This window comes from Stenella coeruleoalba (genome assembly GCF_951394435.1).
Source record: "Stenella coeruleoalba genome assembly, chromosome: 18".
NCBI lineage: Eukaryota > Metazoa > Chordata > Mammalia > Artiodactyla > Delphinidae > Stenella > Stenella coeruleoalba.
The window spans coordinates 68512395-68533254 of NC_137164.1; the positions used below are offsets into that span (position 1 = coordinate 68512395).

Genomic DNA, 20860 nt, shown 5'->3' on the forward strand with positions numbered 1-20860 from the left:
ACAATCAACTTGATGTACCTGCATCTGTGGAATACCTGAATAGACAACGAATTATCCCAAATTGAGGAAGTGGACTTTAAGAGCAAGATTTATGATTTTTTTCCCCTTTTCCTCTTTTTGTGAGTGTGTATGTGTATGCTTCTGTGTGAGATTTTGTCTGTATAGCTTTGCTTCCACCATTTGTCCTAGGGTTCTATCTGTCCGTTTTTTTGTTTTATTTTTTTTCTTAATATTTTTTATTTTAATAATTTTATTATATTTTATCTTACTTTATTTTATTTTACTTTATCTTCTTTCTTTCTTTTTTTCCTTCCTTCTCTCCCTCCTTCCTTCCTCCCTCCCTCCCTTCTTTCTTTCTTTCTTTCTACTTCTACTAATTCTTTCTTTCTAATTTTTCTCCCTTTTATTCTGAGCCGTGTGGATGAAAGGCTCTTGGTGTTGCAGCCAGGAGTCAGTGCTGTGCCTCTGAGCTGGGAGAGCCAACTTCAGGACACTGGTCCACAAGAGACCACCCAGCTCCACATAATATCAAACACCGAAAATCTCCCAGGGGTTTCCATCTCAACACCAGCAAGCTACAGTGCTGGACACCCTATGCCAAACAACTAGCAAAACAGGAACACAACCCCACCCATTAGCAGAGAGGCTGCCTAAAATCATAATAAGTCCACAGACACCCCAAAACACACCACCAGACGTGGACCTGCCCACCAGAGAGACAACATCCAGCTTCATCCACCAGAACACAGGCACTACTCCCCTCCACCAGGAAGCCTACACAACCCACTGAACCAACCTTAGCCACTGGGGACAGACACCAAAAACAATGGAAACTATGAGCCTGCACCCTGCAAAAAGGAGACCCCAAACACAGTAAGCTAAACAAAATGGGAAGACAGAAAAACACACAGCAGATGAAGGAGCAAGATAAAAACCCACCAGACTTAACAAATGAAAAGGAAATAGGCACTCTACCTAAAAAAGAATTCAGAATAATGATAGTAAAGATGATCCAAAATTTTGGAAATAGAATAGAGAAAATGCAAGAAACATTTAACAAGGACCTAGAAGAACTAACGATGAAACAAGCAATGGTGAACAACAAAGTAAATGAAATGAAAAATACTCTAGATGGGATCAGTAGCAGAATAACTGAGGCAGAAGAACGGATAAGTGACCTGGAAGATAAAATAGTGGAAATAACTACTGCAGAGCAGAATAAAGAAAAAAGAATGAAAAGAACTGAGCACAGTCTCAGAGACCTCTGGGACAACATTAAATGCACCAACATTTGAATTATAGGGGTTCCAGAAGAAGATGAGAAAAAGAAAAGGACTGAGAAAATATTTGAAGAGATTATAGTTGAAAACTTCCCTAATATGGGACAGGAAATAGTTAATCAAGTCCAGGAAGCACAGAGAGTCCCATACAGGATAAATCCAAGGAGAAATACGCCAAGACACATATTAATCAAACTGTCAAAAATTAAATACTAAGAAAACATATTAAAAGCAGCAAGGGAAAAACAACGAATAACACACAAGGGAATCCCCATAAGGTTAACAGCTGATCTTTCAGCAGAAACTCTGCAAGCCAGAAGGGACTGGCAGAACATATTTCAAGTGATGAAGGAGAAAAACCTGCAACCAAGATTACTCTACCCAGCAAGGATCTCATTCAGATTTGATGGAGAAATTAAAACCTTTACAGACAAGCAAAAGCTGAGAGAGTTCAGCACCACCAAACCAACTCTACAACAACTGCTAAAGGAACTTCTCTAGGCAAGAAAACAAAAGAAGGAAAAGACCTACAATAACGAACCCAAAACAATTAAGAAAATGGGAATAAGAACATACATATCGATAATTACCTTAAATGTAAATGGACTAAATACTCCCACCAAAAGACACAGTTTGGCTAAATGGATACAAAAACAAGACCCATATATTTGCTGTCTACAAGATACCCACTTCAGACCTACAGACACATACAGACTGAAAGTAAGGGGATGGAAAAAGATATTTCATGTAAATGGAAACCAAAAGAAACCTGAGGTAGCAATTCTCATATCAGACAAAATAGACTTTAAAGAATATTAGAAGAGACAAAGAAGGACACTACATAATGACCAAGGGATCACTCCAAGAAGAAGATATAACAATTGTAAATATTTATGCACCCAACATAGGAGCACCTCAATACATAAGGCAAATACTAACAGCCATAAAAGGGGAAATGGACAGTAACACATTCATAGTAGGGGACTTTAACACCCCACTTTCAACAATGGACAGATCATCCAAAATGAAAGTAAATAAGGAAACACAAGCTCTAAATGATATATTAAACAAGATGGACTTAATTGATATTTATAGGACATTTCATCCAAAAACAACTGAATACACTTTCTTCTCAAGTGTTCATGGAACATTCTCCAGGATAGATCATATCTTGGGTCACAAGTCAAGCCTTGGTAAATTTAAGAAAATTGAAATTGTTTCAAGTATCTTTTCCGACCACAGCACTATGAGACTAGATACCAATTACCAGAAAAGATCTGTAAAAAATACAAACACATGGAGGCTAAACAATACACTACTTAATAATGAAGTGATCACTAAAGAAATCAAAGAGGAAATCAACAAATACCTAGAAACAAATGACAATGGAGACACGACGACCCAAAATCTATGGGATGCAGCAAAAGCAGTTCTAAGAGGGAAGTTTACAGCAATACAATCCTACCTTAAGAAACAGGAAACATCTCAAATAAACAACCTAACCTTGCACCTAAAGCAATTAGAGAAAGAAGAACGAGAAAACACCAAAGTTAGCAGAAGAAAAGAAATCATAAAAATCAGATCAGAAATAAAAAGAAATGAAGGAAATGATAGCAAAGATCAATAAAACTAAAAGCTGGTTCTTTGAGAAGATAAACAATATTGATAAACCACTAGCCAGACTCATCAGGAAAAAAAGGGAGAAGACTCAAATCAATAGAATTAGAAATGAAAAAGGAGAAGTAACAACTGACACTGCAGAAATACAAAAGATCATGAGAGATTACTACAAGCAGCTCTATGCCAATAAAATGGACAACCTGGAAGAAATGGACAAATTCTTAGAAATGCACAACCTGCCAAGACTGAATCAGGAAGAAACAGAAAATATGAACAGACCAATCACAAGCACTGAAATTGAAACTGTGATTAAAAATCTTCCAACAAACAAAAGCCCAGGACCAGATGGCTTCACAGGCGAATTCTATCAAACATTTACAGAAGAGCTAACACCTATCCTTCTCAAACTCTTCCAAAATATAGCAGAGTGAGGAACGCTCCCAAACTCATTCTAAGAGGCCACCATCACCTTGATACCAAAACCAAATAAGGATGTCACAAAGAAAGAAAACTACAGGCCAATATCACTGATGAACATAGATACAAAAATCCTCAACAAAATACTAGCAAACAGAATCCAAAAGCACATTAAAAGGATCATACACCATGATCAAGTGGGATTTATTACAGGAATGCAAGGATTCTTCAATATACGCAAATCAATCAATGTGATAAGCCATATTAACAAATTGAAGGAGAAAAGCCATATGATCATCTCAATAGATGCAGACAAAGCTTTCGACAAAATTCAACACCCACTTATGATAAAAACCCTGCAGAAAGGAGGCATAGAGGGAACTTTCCTCAACATAATAAAGGCCATATATGACAAACCCACAGCCAACATCGTCCTCAATGGTGAAAAACTGAAAGCATTTCCACTAAGATCAGAAACAAGACAAGGTTGCCCACTCTCACCACTCTTATTCAACATAGTTTTGGAAGTTTTAGCCACAGCAATCAGAGAAGAAAAGGAAATAAAAGGAATCCAAATCAGAAAAGAAGAAGTAAAGCTGTCACTGCTTGCAGATGACATGATACTATACATAGAGAATCCTAAAGATGCTACCAGAAAACTATTAGAGCTAATTAATGAATTTGGTAAAGTAGCAGGATACAAAATTAATGCACAGAAATCTGTGGCATTCCTATATACTGATGAAAAATCTGAAAGTGAAATCAAGAAAACACTCCCATTTACCACTGCAACAAAAAGAGTAAAATATCTAGGAATAAACCTACCTAGGAGACAAAAGACCTGTATGCAGAAAATTATAAGAAACTGATGAAAGAAATTAAAGATGATACAAATAGATGGAGAGATATACCATGTTCTTGGATTGGAAGAATCAACATTGTGAAAATGACTCTACTACCCAAAGCAATCTATAGATTCAATGCAATCCCTATCAAACTACCAATGGCATTTTTCAAAGAACTAGAACAAAAAATTTCACAATTTGTATGGAAACACTAAAGACCCCGAATAGCCAAAGCAATCTTGAGAAAGAAAAACGGAGCTGGAGGAATCAGGCTCCCTGACTTCAGACTATACTACAAAGCTACAGTAATCAAGACAGTATGGTACTGGCACAAAAACAGAAGATCAGTGGAACAGGATAGAAAGCCCAGAGATAAACCCACGCACATATGGTCACCTTATCTTTGATAAAGGAGGCAGGAATGTACAGTGGAGAAAGAACAGCCTCTTCAATAAGTAGTGCTGGGAAAACTGGACAGGTACATGTAAAAGTATGAGATTAGATCACTCCCTAACACCATACACAAAAATAAGCTCAAAATGGATTAAAGACCTAAATGTAAGGCCAGAAACTATCAAACTTTTAGAGGAAAACATAGGCAGAACACTCTATGACATAAATCACAGCAAGATCCTTTTTGACCCACCTCCTAGAGAAATGGAAATAAAAACAAAAATAAACAAATTTGACCTAATGAAACTTAAAAGCTTTTGCACAGCAAAGGAAACCATAAACCAGATGCAAAGAGAACCCTCAGAATGGGAGAAAATATTTGCAAATGAAGCAAATGACAAAGGATTAATCTCCAAAATTTATAAGCAACTCATGCAGGCTTAGTAAGAAAAAAACAAACAACCCAATCCAAAAATGGGCAGAAGATCTAAATAGACATTTCTCCAAAGAAAATATACAGACTGCCAAAAACACATGAGAGAATGCTCAACATCATTAATCATTAGAGAAATGCAAATCAAAACTACAATGAGATATCATCTCACACCAGTCAGAATGGCCATCATCAAAAAATCTAGAAACAATAAATGCCGGAGAGGGTGTGGAGAAAAGGGAACCCTCTTGCACTGTTGGTGGGAATGTAAATTGATACAGCCACTGTGGAGAATAGTATGGAGGTTCCTTAAAAAACTACAAATAGAACTACCATATGACCCAGCAATCCCACTACTGGGCATATACCCTGAGAAAACCATAATTCAAAAAGAGTCATGTACCAAAATGTTCATTGCAGCTCTATTTACAATAGCCCAGAGATGGAAACAACCTAAGTGTCCATCATTGGATGAATGAATAAGATGTGGCACATATATACAATGGAATATTACTCAGCCATGAAAAGAAACGAAATTGAGCTATTTGTATTGAGGTGGATAGACCTAGAGTCTGTCATACAGACTGAAGTCAGAAAGAGAGAGACAAATACCGTATGCTAACACATATATATGGAATTTAAGGGAAAAAAATGTCGTGAAGAACCTAGGGGTAAGACAGGACTAAAGACACAGACCTACTAGAGAAGGGACTTGAGGATATGGGGAGGGGGAAGGGTAAGCTGTGACAAAGCGAGAGAGAGGCATGGACATATATACACTACCAAACGTAAAGTAGGTAGCTAGTGGGAAGCAGCCGCGTAGCACAGGGAGATCAGCTCGGTGCTTTGTGACCCTAGAGGGGTGGCATAGGGAGGGTGGGAGGGAGGGAGACGCAAGAGGGAAGAGATATGGTAACATATGTATATTTATAACTGATTCACTTTGTTATAAAACAGAAACTAACACACCATTGTAAAGCAATTATACTCCAATAAAGATGTAAAAAAAAATAATAATAATAAAAAAATCAAACCAGTTTGGCTTCATGAGACAAAAGTATGTGTTGGTTTTTCAACCATTTGGAGAGGATTATGAAGATACCAGCACAAACTCTTTCATAAAGTCTAGGAATGCGGGTGGCCTCTAGAATCTGGAAAAGGCAAAGCAACAGTTTCTTCCCTAAAATCTTCAGAAGTAATACAGCCTTACTAATACATTGATCTTAGCCCAGCAAAACCCATTTTGGACTTCTGACCTGTAGAACCATAAATAATGAATTTGTGTTGTTTGAAATCACTGAGTTTGTGGAAATCTGTCACAGTAGCAATAGGAAACTAAAGCAAGCACTGTTGGTGATTTTGACATACACCCGCTCAAATCATCTCCTATGAAACAGGACCGCAGATATCTGCCCAGTGCTGCAAAATTCTACCCGATCAAAGGGTTCCACCGAAAAAAAAAAAAAGAACACGAAAGGTCGCCTTTCTTCATATTCGTTCTGAGTTCTACTGTGAAAGGAATGCTCTCAAAGACAGAAGTCTATGCCAAACCTGGATAGGGATCCTCCCTCAATTCAAATCGACGTCGACAATATGTATTATCAAAATAAGAGCTCATATATGAGGGCTGGGTTTGTGCCAAGCCTCATTCCAAGCATATCACATGCTGGTGTAAAAATTTCATTTAATCCTCAACAACCGTGTGAAAAAGGTGCATTTGTTATCCCCTCATCTATGGAGAAGCAGGGAAGGATGAATCGACTTCCAAGTTCACAGACTTAGAAAGTAGTCTCATTTGTTTTGAGTCCAAAGCAAATGCTCTCCTGCCTCCTATCAGGCAGTCAAAATGCAGCTGACTCTGTGATTTAACAGATGGTGTAAGTTTGGGAACCCTATATTTGAAAGCTGAAGATGACCTGTTCCTCACCGAAGGGTCTAAGATCGCCGTGGTGTAAAAGAATGTCAATTTTGAGGGCAGCCTGAGCTGGGTTCAAATCTTGACTCTGTACCCGATTTAACTTCTCTGTGACTTAGTTTTCTTATATGGGAAATGGGTGTAATAACATCTACATCTCTAGGCTGGAACATGAATATAAATGAGACTATTTAGTACAGAGTCTAAACAGGATAGAGTCTAAATAGTATAGATGCCATAGCAGGCATCTTACACTCCAAAACTCTTATTATTATTGCTGTATTTGAAAAGGTATTTAAAGGTAGAGACACAGTCAGTTGTTTATGGGGAAGGTACGAATGTATAAGAGGAGAAATCAAGTGGAAGATACAAGTGATCTTGAGAGGGACCAGGAAAATTTATAGATTTTCAAAAAGGTCTTAAGGTGTCTCATTTTTAGTGGTATGAATGCTTATGTACTTCACAGGAGTTCTTCCTATTAATTTGTTCAGTAATTTTTCCTATAAAATAGTGCCTTATAGATTCTGAAGACTCTGCATGGAAACATCTAACAAATCAAAATTGTGGCTTAAGAGGCCACAATAAGGATAAATTTGGATAATAAACAGTACAGCTCAGAACTCAAATCTTTCTTTAAATCGCTGCTTGAGTGAATAAAATACCCTCCCGTGGTAAACAAATTTCATGCACTGAACACTGTATCAGCCATGTACAGAAAGTTGTGCTTTTTTTTTTTTTTACATCTTTATTGGAGTATAATTGCTTTACAGTGGTGTGTTAGTTTCCGCTTTATAACAAAGTGAATCAGTTATACATATACATATGTTCCCATATCTCTTCCCTTTGCATCTCCCTCCCTCCCACCCTCCCTATGCCACCCCTCTAGGGTCACAAAGCACCGAGCTGATCTCCCTGTGCTACGCGGCTGCTTCCCACTAGCTATCTACCTTACGTTTGGTAGTGTATATATGTCCATGCCTCCCTCTCGCTTTGTCACAGCTTACCCTTCCCCCTCCCCATATCCTCAAGTCCCTTCTCTAGTAGGTCTGTGTCTTTAGTCCTGTCTTACCCCTAGGTTCTTCATGACATTTTTTTTCTTAAATTCCATATATATGTGTTAGCATACGGTATTTGTCTCTCTCTTTCTGACTTACTTCAGTCTGTATGACAGACTCTAGGTCCATCCATCTCATTACAAATAGCTCAATTTCGTTTCTTTTCATGGCTGAGTAATATTCCATTGTATATATGTGCCACATCTTCTTTATCTATTCATCCGATGATGGACACTTAGGTTGTTTCCATCTCTGGGCTATTGTAAATAGAGCTGCAATGAACATTTTGGTACATGACTCTTTTTGAATTATGGTTTTCTCAGGGTATATGCCCAGTAGTGGGATTGCTGGGTCATATAGTAGTTCTATTTGTAGTTTTTTAAGGAACCTCCATACTGTTCTCCATAGTGGCTATACCAATTCACATTCCCACCAGCAGTGCAAGAGTGTTCCCTTTTCTCCACACCCTCTCCAGCATTTATTGTTTCTAGATTTTTTGATGATGGCCATTCTGACTGGTGTGAGATGATATCTCATTGTAGTTTTGATTTGCATTTCTCTAATGATTAATGATGTTGAGCATTCAGAAAGTTGTGTTTTAATTAGATTTCAAAATAAACATATTTGGAGAACAATGCAATTACAAGATGAAATTCTCAGAAACCGTCTTGCATATGAACCATGAGCATAGGAACAAGAACATAATGTAAAAGACCAAGGGCACAAAACATAAAATAAATCTCCCATTTCCGTTCCCTTATTTAGAAGACATCGGATATTTGTTACTCCTACTATCAATACACAAAATACTTCTGTCTGATATAAAGAATTTCTGTGAAACAGGAAATATCTTTATAGCAATACTGAAAACAGAACCATTAGATATCCTTAAAAACTCTGCTTTTTCTTTCTGCCTGCTGCATGTCCTTGGAGAACCATAGGGCAGAAGGAAATCCACAAGTGACTCCCCACAAAAGTACTCACCATCTATGGTACCAGTGAAAACCACGCCCACTGTCATGCCCTGACTGGTTTGCTTCTTTCCTGGACAGTAAGTTGGGGAAGAGAATCCCACACACACGCAGAAGTCAAATTGTAGGAAGAAGGAAGAGGGGATTGGAAGACACTTTCGTCTCTTGGTGCCGTGAGTATATCACTCTGTCAGAGTAAGCCTAGATGTTAAATCATAAATTGCACACAAATATCTATGACTGCTGTTAATATTTTTCAAAAATCCTGACTCTACTATGTGAACTAGGTTTTAACAAGAAGAAAAACATGCCTGGTGGAAGAGAAATGCGGCTAAGGACTGATGGTAATACTAAGCCAGTGATGTTTGGATTCCCTTTAGCCTATGCGGCAGAGCCTGAAATTGCCTGAAATTGAACCCACCTCTGCATCCACAGCCCTGGCAGTGCTCTCCCATCCCACTCTCATTCTGAACTTAGCCATGTGATTTGTTTCAGTCAGTGAGACTATCGCAAAAGCGATATACGCAGAGACTTGGAAAATACTCGTGAGTTGTGACTTCCTGTTGCAGCTCTTGGAGCCCTGAGCCACCTCGTTAACACTACAGGTTGGTCTGTTTCATGGTGGCCCCCGGCCCCGTCATCTCCTCTACCCCAATAGTCAGCCGTGTCTGGAAGCAGAGATGAGGGCTGGTGAGCTAGCTGATGATGCTGGCTGACTTCAGATCAAAAGTGAGCCCAGCCGATCAGCTGAGACGTTCTCAGACTAGCGTGTTTTGGGAAGGGATCGTTGGCATCCGCTTAAGGGGAGAGTAAGAATGTGTGTCTGCTATGTGGGAGGTTGTGTAGCTCTGTACATGAAAGCACACACATGTGCACATTCCCATACAACCCCCCAAATATTTGCTAAGCGCTGATCACGTGAAAGCTATAGTGGAAGCAGCTGGAAGCAGAGAGAAACTGACCAAATACAATCAAGGAGTCAGTGATCCCTGCACTGTGGAAGCTTTGATCTGATTTTGAGGGCAGGGATCTTAGCATGGGGTGGAGCGGATGATTCAGAGAGATTCAAAAGACTGAATTAATGACAGAATTGAAGACAGATCAGATTTGGGGAGGACCAAGAGGGGTGCATTATAGGTTGGTGTTCAGGTTTCTGGAGGTGCAGGAAAAGCCTGATGTCTATGTGGGGAAGGGTGGGGGAGGGGTGACGTTTCCATGAGAACACCTGGGAACGTGTTAGAAATGCGCTGCAAAGATTCAGAAAGCAGAGTGAGAAGGGAAGGCTGTGACACCACTGGACCATGAGTGTGCATGACAGCTGACTTTCTGGAAGTGAGTAGGACACTCAGAGTGAACAGCGCTAGGAGAGGACCATATGCTAACAGTAACGACAGTCACCTCTGCGCACTGGGTGACCTGCTGCATCCCACACAGAGCACTAGGTAGTTTATGTGCCTCACTTCTAATTCTTACCAACCCCTGAGAGATGTTTCTTTCCCCATTTCTCAGGTCAGGAAACTGAGTCTCTGGGAGATTTAGCCAATTGTCCGAGGTTCTCCTGGGCCATACTGTCTTAGCTGGGCCACACATGGGTCTTTAAGGATGGAAGAGGTTTGCTTGTACATGGAACCTATGTTCCCCGGGGCTCAATCAATTCTTGAAATTATCTGCCAGTTTGTGGGAAGGTTTATTAAGAAGACAGACATTTAAGAAGTGCCTAGAATGTCACCTTGTCACTCGAAATACACATTTCACACAATCTACCCCTCCTCCCATCTTCGCCTTCAATGGAAATTTTCTCAAAAAGCATTAAAACACTATAGTAGTAATTCTGCCACAATTTGACCTACTCATGGTAAAAGCCTATTATTTCTGTTCTTTATAGAAGGAGGCACACGATGGGATGTTACCAGAGAGAAATTGAGCTTAAGGAGGCCGGGTCTCAGGCATACTTTCATTTTCTTGTCACTGACTTTCTTCAAGATAATAGATCACTGGGTGTGTGTTGGAAGATGGCTCAAAGCCGTGCAGCAACATCTGTCAAACTGTCAAGAGATGAAATCTCCTACCTGAGAGGCAGGAGAAAAACAGCTCATCACAGCAGCAGCCCAGGAATGAGGTTCCAATTTAGCCGCGTTCTGTTTATCGTGCATTAGGGTGACCTCTTCAGCGCTGCTGTTGCTTACGCTAAAACGAGTTTAAACAGATAACTAACCGGTTGATGCTAAAAGAGTTGATTGTAACTTTTCCCTTTGCTCAAAAAACTCAAAAATTAAAGAAAATTTCTAAATGGTTTTGGTAACACCACATAAAAGGATTACGTTATTGCCTGAAGATGGTAGAGTGTAAAATGTGCATACGTAGGTCAAGTATTAATATTTTGGATTTACTTTTCTAATATTTTAATGTTAGGTAGAAGTGATATGCCCTTTAGAATCTCACAGAATTTCTGAAAATCATTTGGAAAAATCAACAGGTAAATGGGCAACAAACAGGAATAAGCAATCTATAGAAAATATAAGTGGTCTATGTATATATGAAAAAATGCTCAACAACCATAGGCTTTAATCAGGGAGATTAAAATTTAACATCATGATATATCATGTCATGCCATCAGGTGTAAAAGTCTAATAACATCAAGTGTGGACGAGGATGTGAAAGAATGAGAACTCTTACTCTTGCTGGTAAGAGTAAAAAGTGGCACTTTCATCTGGGGAGCCATCAGGCAACATCTCATAAAGCCTAAGTTCACATCCTTGAACCGAGCAATTGTTCTCCTAACTATATATACTCAGATAATTCTTACACATGTGCACAAGAATGCGAGGGCAAGAAGGATCTTAGAATGTCTGCAAGAGCAAAACAATAAAAAACAACCTCAATGGCCATCAACAGAATGAGGAAGTGAATAAATAGACAAACTGTGAAATATTTCTGTAGTAGGATAAGATACAGTGATGAAGATGAAGTGGTTAAAAACAAGAGGTCGACTGCCTGCGAGGAAATTCCCACTCAGTAACTAGCTATGTGACCATCATCAGGTTACTTAGGCTCTCTGTGCCTCAAACTTCTCATTTGTTAAACAGAGATCATAACAGTACCTACATTTATGATGTTATGATCATTAAGTAATTTAACACCTCTGTGATATTTTGCTTTATAACAAGACATACATATTTGGCCTTTGTCCTGGTCCCTGACACAGATCTTTTAAAACCCTTGATATTTCCCTTGACGAGGGGGATAAAGGTGTCTTTTCTCATGTTAATGAGGTGACTTTGGAAAGCACCTAAGGATAAGGGCTGGTCACTAAAGGAGCCAACAACCAAAGGATTAGAGGGTTGGGACCAAAAGTCCTGGGAGAGGAGAGGGACTGGAGATTGAAGCAATCACCACTGGCAATGATTTAATCAACCCTGTCCATGCAATGAAGCCTCCATAAAACCCCAAAAGGACGGGGCTCAGAGAGCTTCCAGGTTGGTGAACATGCTGAGGTGTTGGCAGACTGTCTCTCAGAGAGCATGGAAGCTCCATGCCCCTTCCCCATACCTTGTCCTGTGCCATCTGTTCTACCTGGCTGTCCCTCATTGCATTGTTTTATAATAAGCCGGTAATCTAGTAAGTAAAATATTTTTCTGAGTTCTGTGAGCAGCTCTAGCAAATTATTCAAACCTGAGGAGGTCATTGGAACCTCCAACTAGAGCTGGTTGGTCAGAAGCCCAGGTGACATCTGAAAAGGAGGTGGCAGGGGTAGTCTTGTAGGACTGAGCCCTGAACCTTTGGGCTGAATTCAGGGTACTCAGCTGGTGTCAGAAAATTGCTTGGTGGTGTGAGAAAACTCTCCCCTCCCCCACTCCATTGGAATTGGTGATCAGAACCCTCAACTTCTAAGATGCTGTGTGCCGGACACATAGCGAGCGGTCCGTAAATGTAGCTATCATTATTTCTAAGAGTGGATACCGAGGTATTCTTCCTAACTGTGTTTCTATCAGTACATTATTTCTTAATGTTTTTAATGTGAGGAAATGATTGAACATTATATTGTCAAATGGCTCCAATTTACAAATTATTCATTTGTAAGTAGTTCATGGAAACTATGTGGCATTTCTCCAAAGAAATTATTTTACAGGTGATTTGAACTTCAGGTCAGACCATAATAACCTATTTAGCCTTTAACAGACTTCTCAAGTCCTGTATGACTTGACAGTTTCCTGGGGAAAGCGATCCCTGAGTTATAACCCCGAGGTCAGGTCCCCCCGCTCCATGGGACAAAGTTACGTGTCCCTTCTCACTCACCCCATGGAGCTCATGAAGAAGAGTGCTGAGTAGGTGGCTCCTATAGACAGAAATGGGAGCAGGGTTTTCAGAGGGGATTAAGAAGGAAAATTACCTTGAGTTCGTGCTGGAGGAAAGCCCAGTGCTTGGCTTAAGTGGACCTACTGCTTCCATTCACTTCCCATGACCTCCTGCCTCTGGCCAATGTCCCATTTTGGTGAAACTTCTCCCAGCTCTACACTCGCCTCTGGATGTCTTCTGATGAATCTCTTTAGAACCCTTAAATGGGAGGTCACCAAACTCAGTCACAATCTGCCATATTTGGGTAAAACGTAAGAAAAAGAAGGAAGCTAGTTTGCATGGTGAGAAAACAGAGGCAAATGCACAGACAGAAACAAAGATGAGAAATCCTGTGGCCCAAACAGACAGTAGAGAAGGGCAAAGAAAGCGCAGTCCCCCGGCAGCTCTGATTATACTCGCAATAAACACTTCCTGTGAGCATATGGTCTGATCCTCGCAACCAAATAATTCCTGACTAGGACATACTCACTTAATTCTCATGAGCCAAGGAAGGATATACTATCCCTAATTTATAGAAATATGCCCAAGGTCATAGTATAAGTAGCATAGCTGAAATACGGCTGTCTCCAAAGCCTGTTCTCTAAGAGGCTACAATTGGGTGGCTTATTCTCCCTCAGGAAAGATGCTGTCCCGGGAATTACTTCGCAGAATGAAGCAAGGACGTCTGCAGCTGCAGAGGCAGGCATGAGAGGTAGGGGAGTCATGTCAGCCCAGTCCAGCAGTCTGTGCTGGAGGCAGTTGTAGCACAAAAAGAAAAGGAAACCAGGTGCGGTGTTTGGCTTATTCACGTTCTCCATCACTTCCAGCCAGGAAGTGATGTTCCCATAGCCAGGACTGAAGGCAGGAAGGGGAGGGACCCCAGACAACGAGCAACTCAGCAGAGCACAGGGAAGTGAGGATAGACAGATGCAGAAAGACGTTCCAGGCAAGATGACTGGGAAGTGGAGGGGGGCATGTTTCAGGGGCAACAGGACATTCGCTTACTTGTCCTTAACTTAGGAATGAATTTGTTAGGAATTGCATAGATTTAGATCATGACTAATTTCCTTATTAAATGTGGTATGAAGTTCATTAATAAACCTGAAAAATGTCCTAGCAAAATTAACTCTGTTAACATTAAGTGAATTAACTAAAAATTTCAACAAGTGGCATCAGAGAGCTCACCACACAGAACCTACGAGGTCAGTAAGACGGCTCTTCTTGTCCACCTGCTCCAAACTCGTGGTTGTGAAGTTCAGTGTGCACGCATATGTATTCTCACTCATTATAAAAACAGAAAAGACCACCCTAAGGGCCCCAGATTGAATCCTTTCCTGTATGCCTGCATATGACTCCCATTATGATTATAATTATAGCTATAATTATATTTATAATTTGTCTCAGAACACAGAATGGAATTTGTAGGGTTTCAAACTGCAGACCAAAGGTGCCTATTTTTTCCTAGATAAATGGCTCTATAGAGCCTATTATTCTGTAAAAACGTGAGAAGATCTCTAAGGTCCCTAATTCAATTGATACCTCCATAATCAACATATGTAAAGAAGAGGTAGAAATACCACAAATATTGCAACATTTGAAATAAGGTAAAGTGTGTGTAGGGATGTGGGGAAAAATATTTTTTTAAATAAAAAACAATAAAAAAAATTGTTCCTATTGCTTAGATCCTAATCACTGCTTACTGGAATATATAAAATCCTGATAGAGCTATTCATACAATGTAAAAAAATGTGTATATACATATACAGATGTACACATATGTCTTTTAAATAGATAGGTAGATAGATACACACATACAGAGAGAGAGAGCGGAAAAAAATAAAGTATTATACATCAAACACCCAGAATCACAGAAGCACCAGTCACATCATGTATTTAGTTTAACAGTAGTGGGGAAAGTTAAGCCACATCATTCAATCATGTTTCATTAAATTACCTCATTACTTATAGCTGGTGGGGAAGACAGATAGACGCATACCAATAAACTAGACAAGGATACAGAAAGCAGAAAAGAAAGTAAAAATACAAGACACGATACCAGTGAAGAAAGTTAGCCAATGTGAAGCAATTTCACCGAAACAAGGACAGAGATGATTTTTAAATGTCCTTCACTTATAAGAGAATTCGAGCCAGTCTCCATTTATGCTGAGTTAAGATTTCAACAGTTTGAAATTATGAAGACATAAAACTTACGGGAAGACTTTTTGGGAATAATGGAAATTCACGCACTACTTACCCTTATGCCATCTTTGTAAACTAAAGTCACACTTCTGTACCTTATTTCATGGGTCACCCAAACAAAGGCCTCCTGACACCCAGCAGGTAAAATGAATGAGAAAAGCAGACCCGGAGTCATGTACTAAACACACAGGGACCACCCTCACTTCTACAATCATGTTCATTTTTCCTTTCTTTTTGCAAACAATGTTTTCCTTCATGCATGCATTTACGTGTGTATTTATATATGTGTGCACTTATGAATTTATTATTTATTTATTTTCTGTCCATAGAGTGATGGGCAAAGAGAAATACTTTGCTACTCTGAGAAAAGTGACTGTACGACTCTGTGGATAAATAAAACACACATTCCCAGTGCTGTCGGGACAACAATATGGACCATTGGGAGACTCCCGGAAACTGGAGAGACAGTGCCCAATGCGGCGGCCACTGCCCAGCTCCAGCCAATTACACCACATGGGAGTGAGGGTCCTGTGTTGCCAGATCTTTCTATTTTACAAAAGCAGTAGGATATATGGGTTTTCATATGAAATTTCTGCTTTTTAAACTTGGGGTCAAATTTGGAAACAAAGTTCCACTTTCAAGACAAAATCAATAATTCCTAATACCCAAATGGTATTAGGTCACTCGTTGACCATCTCAGATACTGCTTCTACCTCATTCTTCCAATCTTTTCCAACAAATGGCCAAATCACTAACTCAATTTAATTACAGCTGTTCAAATGCTTCATTCCTATAAATTCTACTTTTTTAGTAGGTAGGAATTGGTTTTGATTCTTTTCAACTGTTATTCCTAAGATTACATTTCTAAACACAGATGTATTTATTTCACATGCTGACCATGACCGTTATGATTCTTATTGTCATGGAGTTTCCTCTGGTTGGAAAAGCAGACATTAAATAACAAATTATACCATTAAAATTTTTTAAATTAAAATTATGATAAACACAAAAGAAAAGCATAGGAGGATATGGGCACATATAACTGGGCTACCTGATCTGTTTCTTTCAGGACGAAGAAGGCTTCCTTAAGAAAGTGACATCTGAGCTGAATTCTGAACTCTGAGTGGGAGAGAAGAGTGTTCTAGAAAGAGGAAACACTATGTGAAAATGACAGGGCCTCTGGGAGGCAGAAATGCTGCTTTATAGAAGAGATATAATGTTTAAATTCAGGGGTAAAGGGTCTTAGGAGACTGGCTTCTAACGCTGACCGCTAGGTTACCTCTGGGAAGTGGAATGAGGGAGGATAGTTGGAAGAAGTTAAAGCAAACTCTTACTTTTTATTTTATTTCTACAGTTTAAAAGTCATTTTAGAAGAACACACTCACATTTTGCTCGTTTTAAAAATAAAAAGAGTGACCAACAAGGGCTTAATTTCCAAAATATACAAACAGCTCATGCAGCTCAATATCAAAAAACCAAACACCCCAATCCAAAAATGGGCAGAAAGACCTAAATAGACATTTCTCCAAAGAAGACACACAGATGGCCAACAAGCACATGAAAAGATGCTCAATAGCTCTAATTACTAGAGAAATGCAAATGAAAACTACAATGAGGTACCACTTAACACCAGTCAGTATGGCCATCATCAAAATAGCTACAAATAATAAATGCTGGAGAGGGTGTGGAGAAAAGGGAACCCTCCTACAATGTTGGTGAGAATGTAAACTAGTGCAACTACTATGGAGAACACTACGAAGGTTCCTTAAAAAACTAAAAATAGAGCTACCATATAATCCAGCAATCCTACTCCTGGGCATATATCCAGAGAAAACTCTAATTCAAAAAGATACATGCACCCCAATGTTCATTGCAGCACTATTTACAACAACCAAGACATGGAAGCAACCTAAGTGTCCATCAACAGTGGAATGGATGAAGAAGATGTGGTACATATATACAATACAAGATGTAGCACATATATACAATATATTGTACATATATACAATGGAATATTACTCAACCATAAAAAAGAATGAAATAATGCCATTTGCAGCAACGTGGATGGACCTAGAGATTATCATACCAAGTGAAGTAAGTCAGACAGAGAGAGACAAATATCATATGATATCACTTATATGTGGAATCTAAAAAAATGATACAAATGAACTTACCGACATAACAGAAAAGACTCACCGACACAGAAAACAAACTTATGGTTACCAAAGGGGGTGCAGGTGAGGGATAAATTAGGAATTTGGGATTAACAGGTACATACTACTACATATTAAATAGATATACAGCTACTGTATAGCACAGGGAACTATATTCAATGTCTTGTAATAACCTATAATGCAAAAGAATGTGAAAAAGAATATATATGTATATATATGTTTATATATATATATAAAACTGAATCACCTTGCTGTACACCAGAAACTAACACAACATTGTAAATCAACTATATTTCAATAAAAAAGAAAACAAACAGAAAGAATAAAAATAAAAAGGAGTAATATATGCTACAGTTTGTCTTTGAGTGAGATATTATAATCCAAGGCAGTGAGTGAGGTATGGTTCAGACGAAAATTTTCCTGTTAACTAGTTTTAGACAGCATTAATCATTAGGAAGAGCCAAGTGAGTATTTCACGACCATTGTATCTTCAGTACTTTTTCTTTACTTTTTTTCTCTTTAATAAGGTAATAATTAATTCATTTTTCACCCAGACGTGGAAATGTACTCTCTCTCTTTAGTCACAGCTCATGTCATGCCCAATACAAAGAGGTGACCCCTTGGCCATCCCACTTTTCATCCATACTCTTACAGATCAGCTCTTTCTGGAAAGCATCAGGACCAAAGATGGGATGCTGAGCTGCATGGAGCCTCATCCTGAATTGTCTGCATTCCTTCTCCCATTGTCTCAAACCACATGTACCATCAACCATACAACTTACCAAGCATGCTGCCACACCCACCATACATGCCTAATACTCACGTCTCCCAGATGCCACATCCACACAGGGCTAGCCTAACATCCACCCCCCTCTGCTGACCTTTATTTCCCTATGTCCCTGCTCCGTGCTGCCCCTCCATCACACCTTCATTGCCATCTAGCTCTTGCCATCTCAAATCTTTTTTTTTTAAATAAGTTTATTTCTTTCATTTATTTATTATTTTTGGCTGTGTTGGGTCTTTGTTGCTGTGCGCGGGCTTTCTCTAGTTGCAGCGAGCAGGGGCTACTCTTTGCAGTGCGCAGGCTTCTCACTGCAGTGGCTTCTCTTGCTGCGGAGCACGGGCTCTAGGCACACGGGCTTCTGTAGTTGTGGCGCACAGGCTTCAGTAGTTATGGCTCGCGGGCTCTAGAGTGCAGGCTCAGTAGTCGTGGCACACGGGCTTAGTTAGCCACTCCGTGGCATGTGGGATCTTCCTGGACTAGGGCTCGAACCCATGTCCCCTGCATTGGCAGGTGGGTTCTTAACCACTGCACCATCAGGGAAGCCCCTCAAATCTTTTTGATATAGAGGCTTGCTTCCTAATTCCAGACTGCAACCTTGAGGCATCTATTAACAAGCATTTACTAAAATTTTAAGCAATGCATTTGGGGCATAGGAAGACCCTGATTTGGTAGTCCTAACAGGCCTGATCCTTGATTTCTATTACAAATGAATGTTTCCTTGGCATATTTTTTCAGCTAGATAGAGCATGGTACCAGGAACCAGAAGACCAGGTAAAAGTCCTGGCTTCTCCGTTTGTTTGAGGTCAGGAGACTCAGGCGGCCCTCTGGGTCTCCACTTCACCTCTACAAAGGCCCATAGAGGATGTCAATCTTTCCGCAGCACAGGGCTGTACTGAGTCTCACCCTTCCTCACTCCCTGCCTCATGCTTTCAGTCTTGGTTAAAGTACTACTACCTCACGAGGACCTCCCCTGACTCTCAGACAAGGAGAGCGGACTCCAAATTACATACTCCCATAGCATCCTGCATTACTCCTTACAAACGCCCATCACTCCTGTGATTGCTAGTTCAAAGCTGGGTTTTCTCCTCACTGCCTGAAGTACGCTGTAAGCTCCACGAGGGGAGGGGCTGGGCTTCTCTTGCTCAGGACCATCTTTGTGTCAGTAAATATCGGTTGGTGGATTAATGAATAATGTAAGTAAAAGTACTTTTTAGGCAAGAAGCTGCTGCTACTACAATGGTTGTCATTGTTATTGCTATGACAGTAATAGCAGTAGTAGAGGTAGCTACAGAAGTTGAATTATTAGCAGCATTGTCACCATCCAATATATGACAGAAAGAGAAGCAGAGAATAGTACTTAACATTATCAGTATTCATTGTAAACTCTTCCTCTTTTTCTGCTCTATTCTTTTTTTTTTTTTTTTTTTTTTTTGCGGTACGCAGGCCTCTCACTGTTGTGGAGCACAGGCTCCGGACGCGCAGGCTCAGCAGCCATGGATCACGGGCCCAGCCGCTCCGCGGCATGTGGGATCTTCCCGGACCGGGGCACGAACCCGTGTCCCCTGCATCGGCAGGCGGACTCTCAACCACTGCGCCACCAGGGAAGCCCCTGCTCTATCCTTTTAATGGATACAAACAAATAACTATATGATTAAACAGCCATATAGATGTAGCCCACACAAGAGGTTCAGAGGACAGTATTTTGCTACTTATGTACCAATCCTTAAAATGCACCAGTCCCCACCTGGAGAAAGATCCAAAAGAAAGACAGAAGATGTGTTCTCATCCTGAAGCAGGTGATAAACCCTTCCCCAAATTATAGGGGGGGATGTGAAAAACTATAAGAAGCAGTCCCCTTGTAGGAAGAGGATTTACAACTGAAAACAGGAAGAGGGGGAAGAAAATAAAATTCTCCAGGAGGAAGAATCAGTTTTCTGTTCCCAACATGGGACAGCTTGAGTTTTCACCCTTAAGGAGGAGGGAAATGGAAATATAAAAAGCCCAGGAACGGCAGGGATGCTGCTATTGTTAAGGTGATGTTGTTTTGAATGAGTTACTGCTATTGGTGGGCAGGGAGGGGGCACATGAAAGAGAAGAGGCCTCTGTGGTCCACTGAAGAAAAGGATTTTATTAGGCTTTCTGGGGAGCTCAGAGCAGAAGGTAAGTCCAGAAGGTTCACAGGCCAGAGACCTCATGGCCCATCCTCCGGTCACTTGCCAGGACTTTGGGCTCCCCTGCAATCCCATCGCCTTGTGTCTGCTGCAGGTGCACTTTGTTAAGGAAGTGCCTTTATTATACCATGCTGCTCGGAGAGCTTGCAGACGCAGAACAACAGACTACATATTCAAGACATTTCCTTCCTGCGTACATGGTGAGGTACTCAAGTAAGTGAATTGTGATGTTGACTGCCCCCCGCCCCAAACAATTCAGGCCTTTGCA

General features: G+C 40.1%; 1 protein-coding gene across 5 annotated transcripts in view; it reads right to left on the reverse strand.

Moving 5' to 3' along the window:
* The window catches only part of NALCN (sodium leak channel, non-selective), a 293846-nt gene that overhangs the window by 177510 nt on the left and 95476 nt on the right, over positions 1-20860 (reverse strand). The window lies entirely within an intron of this gene.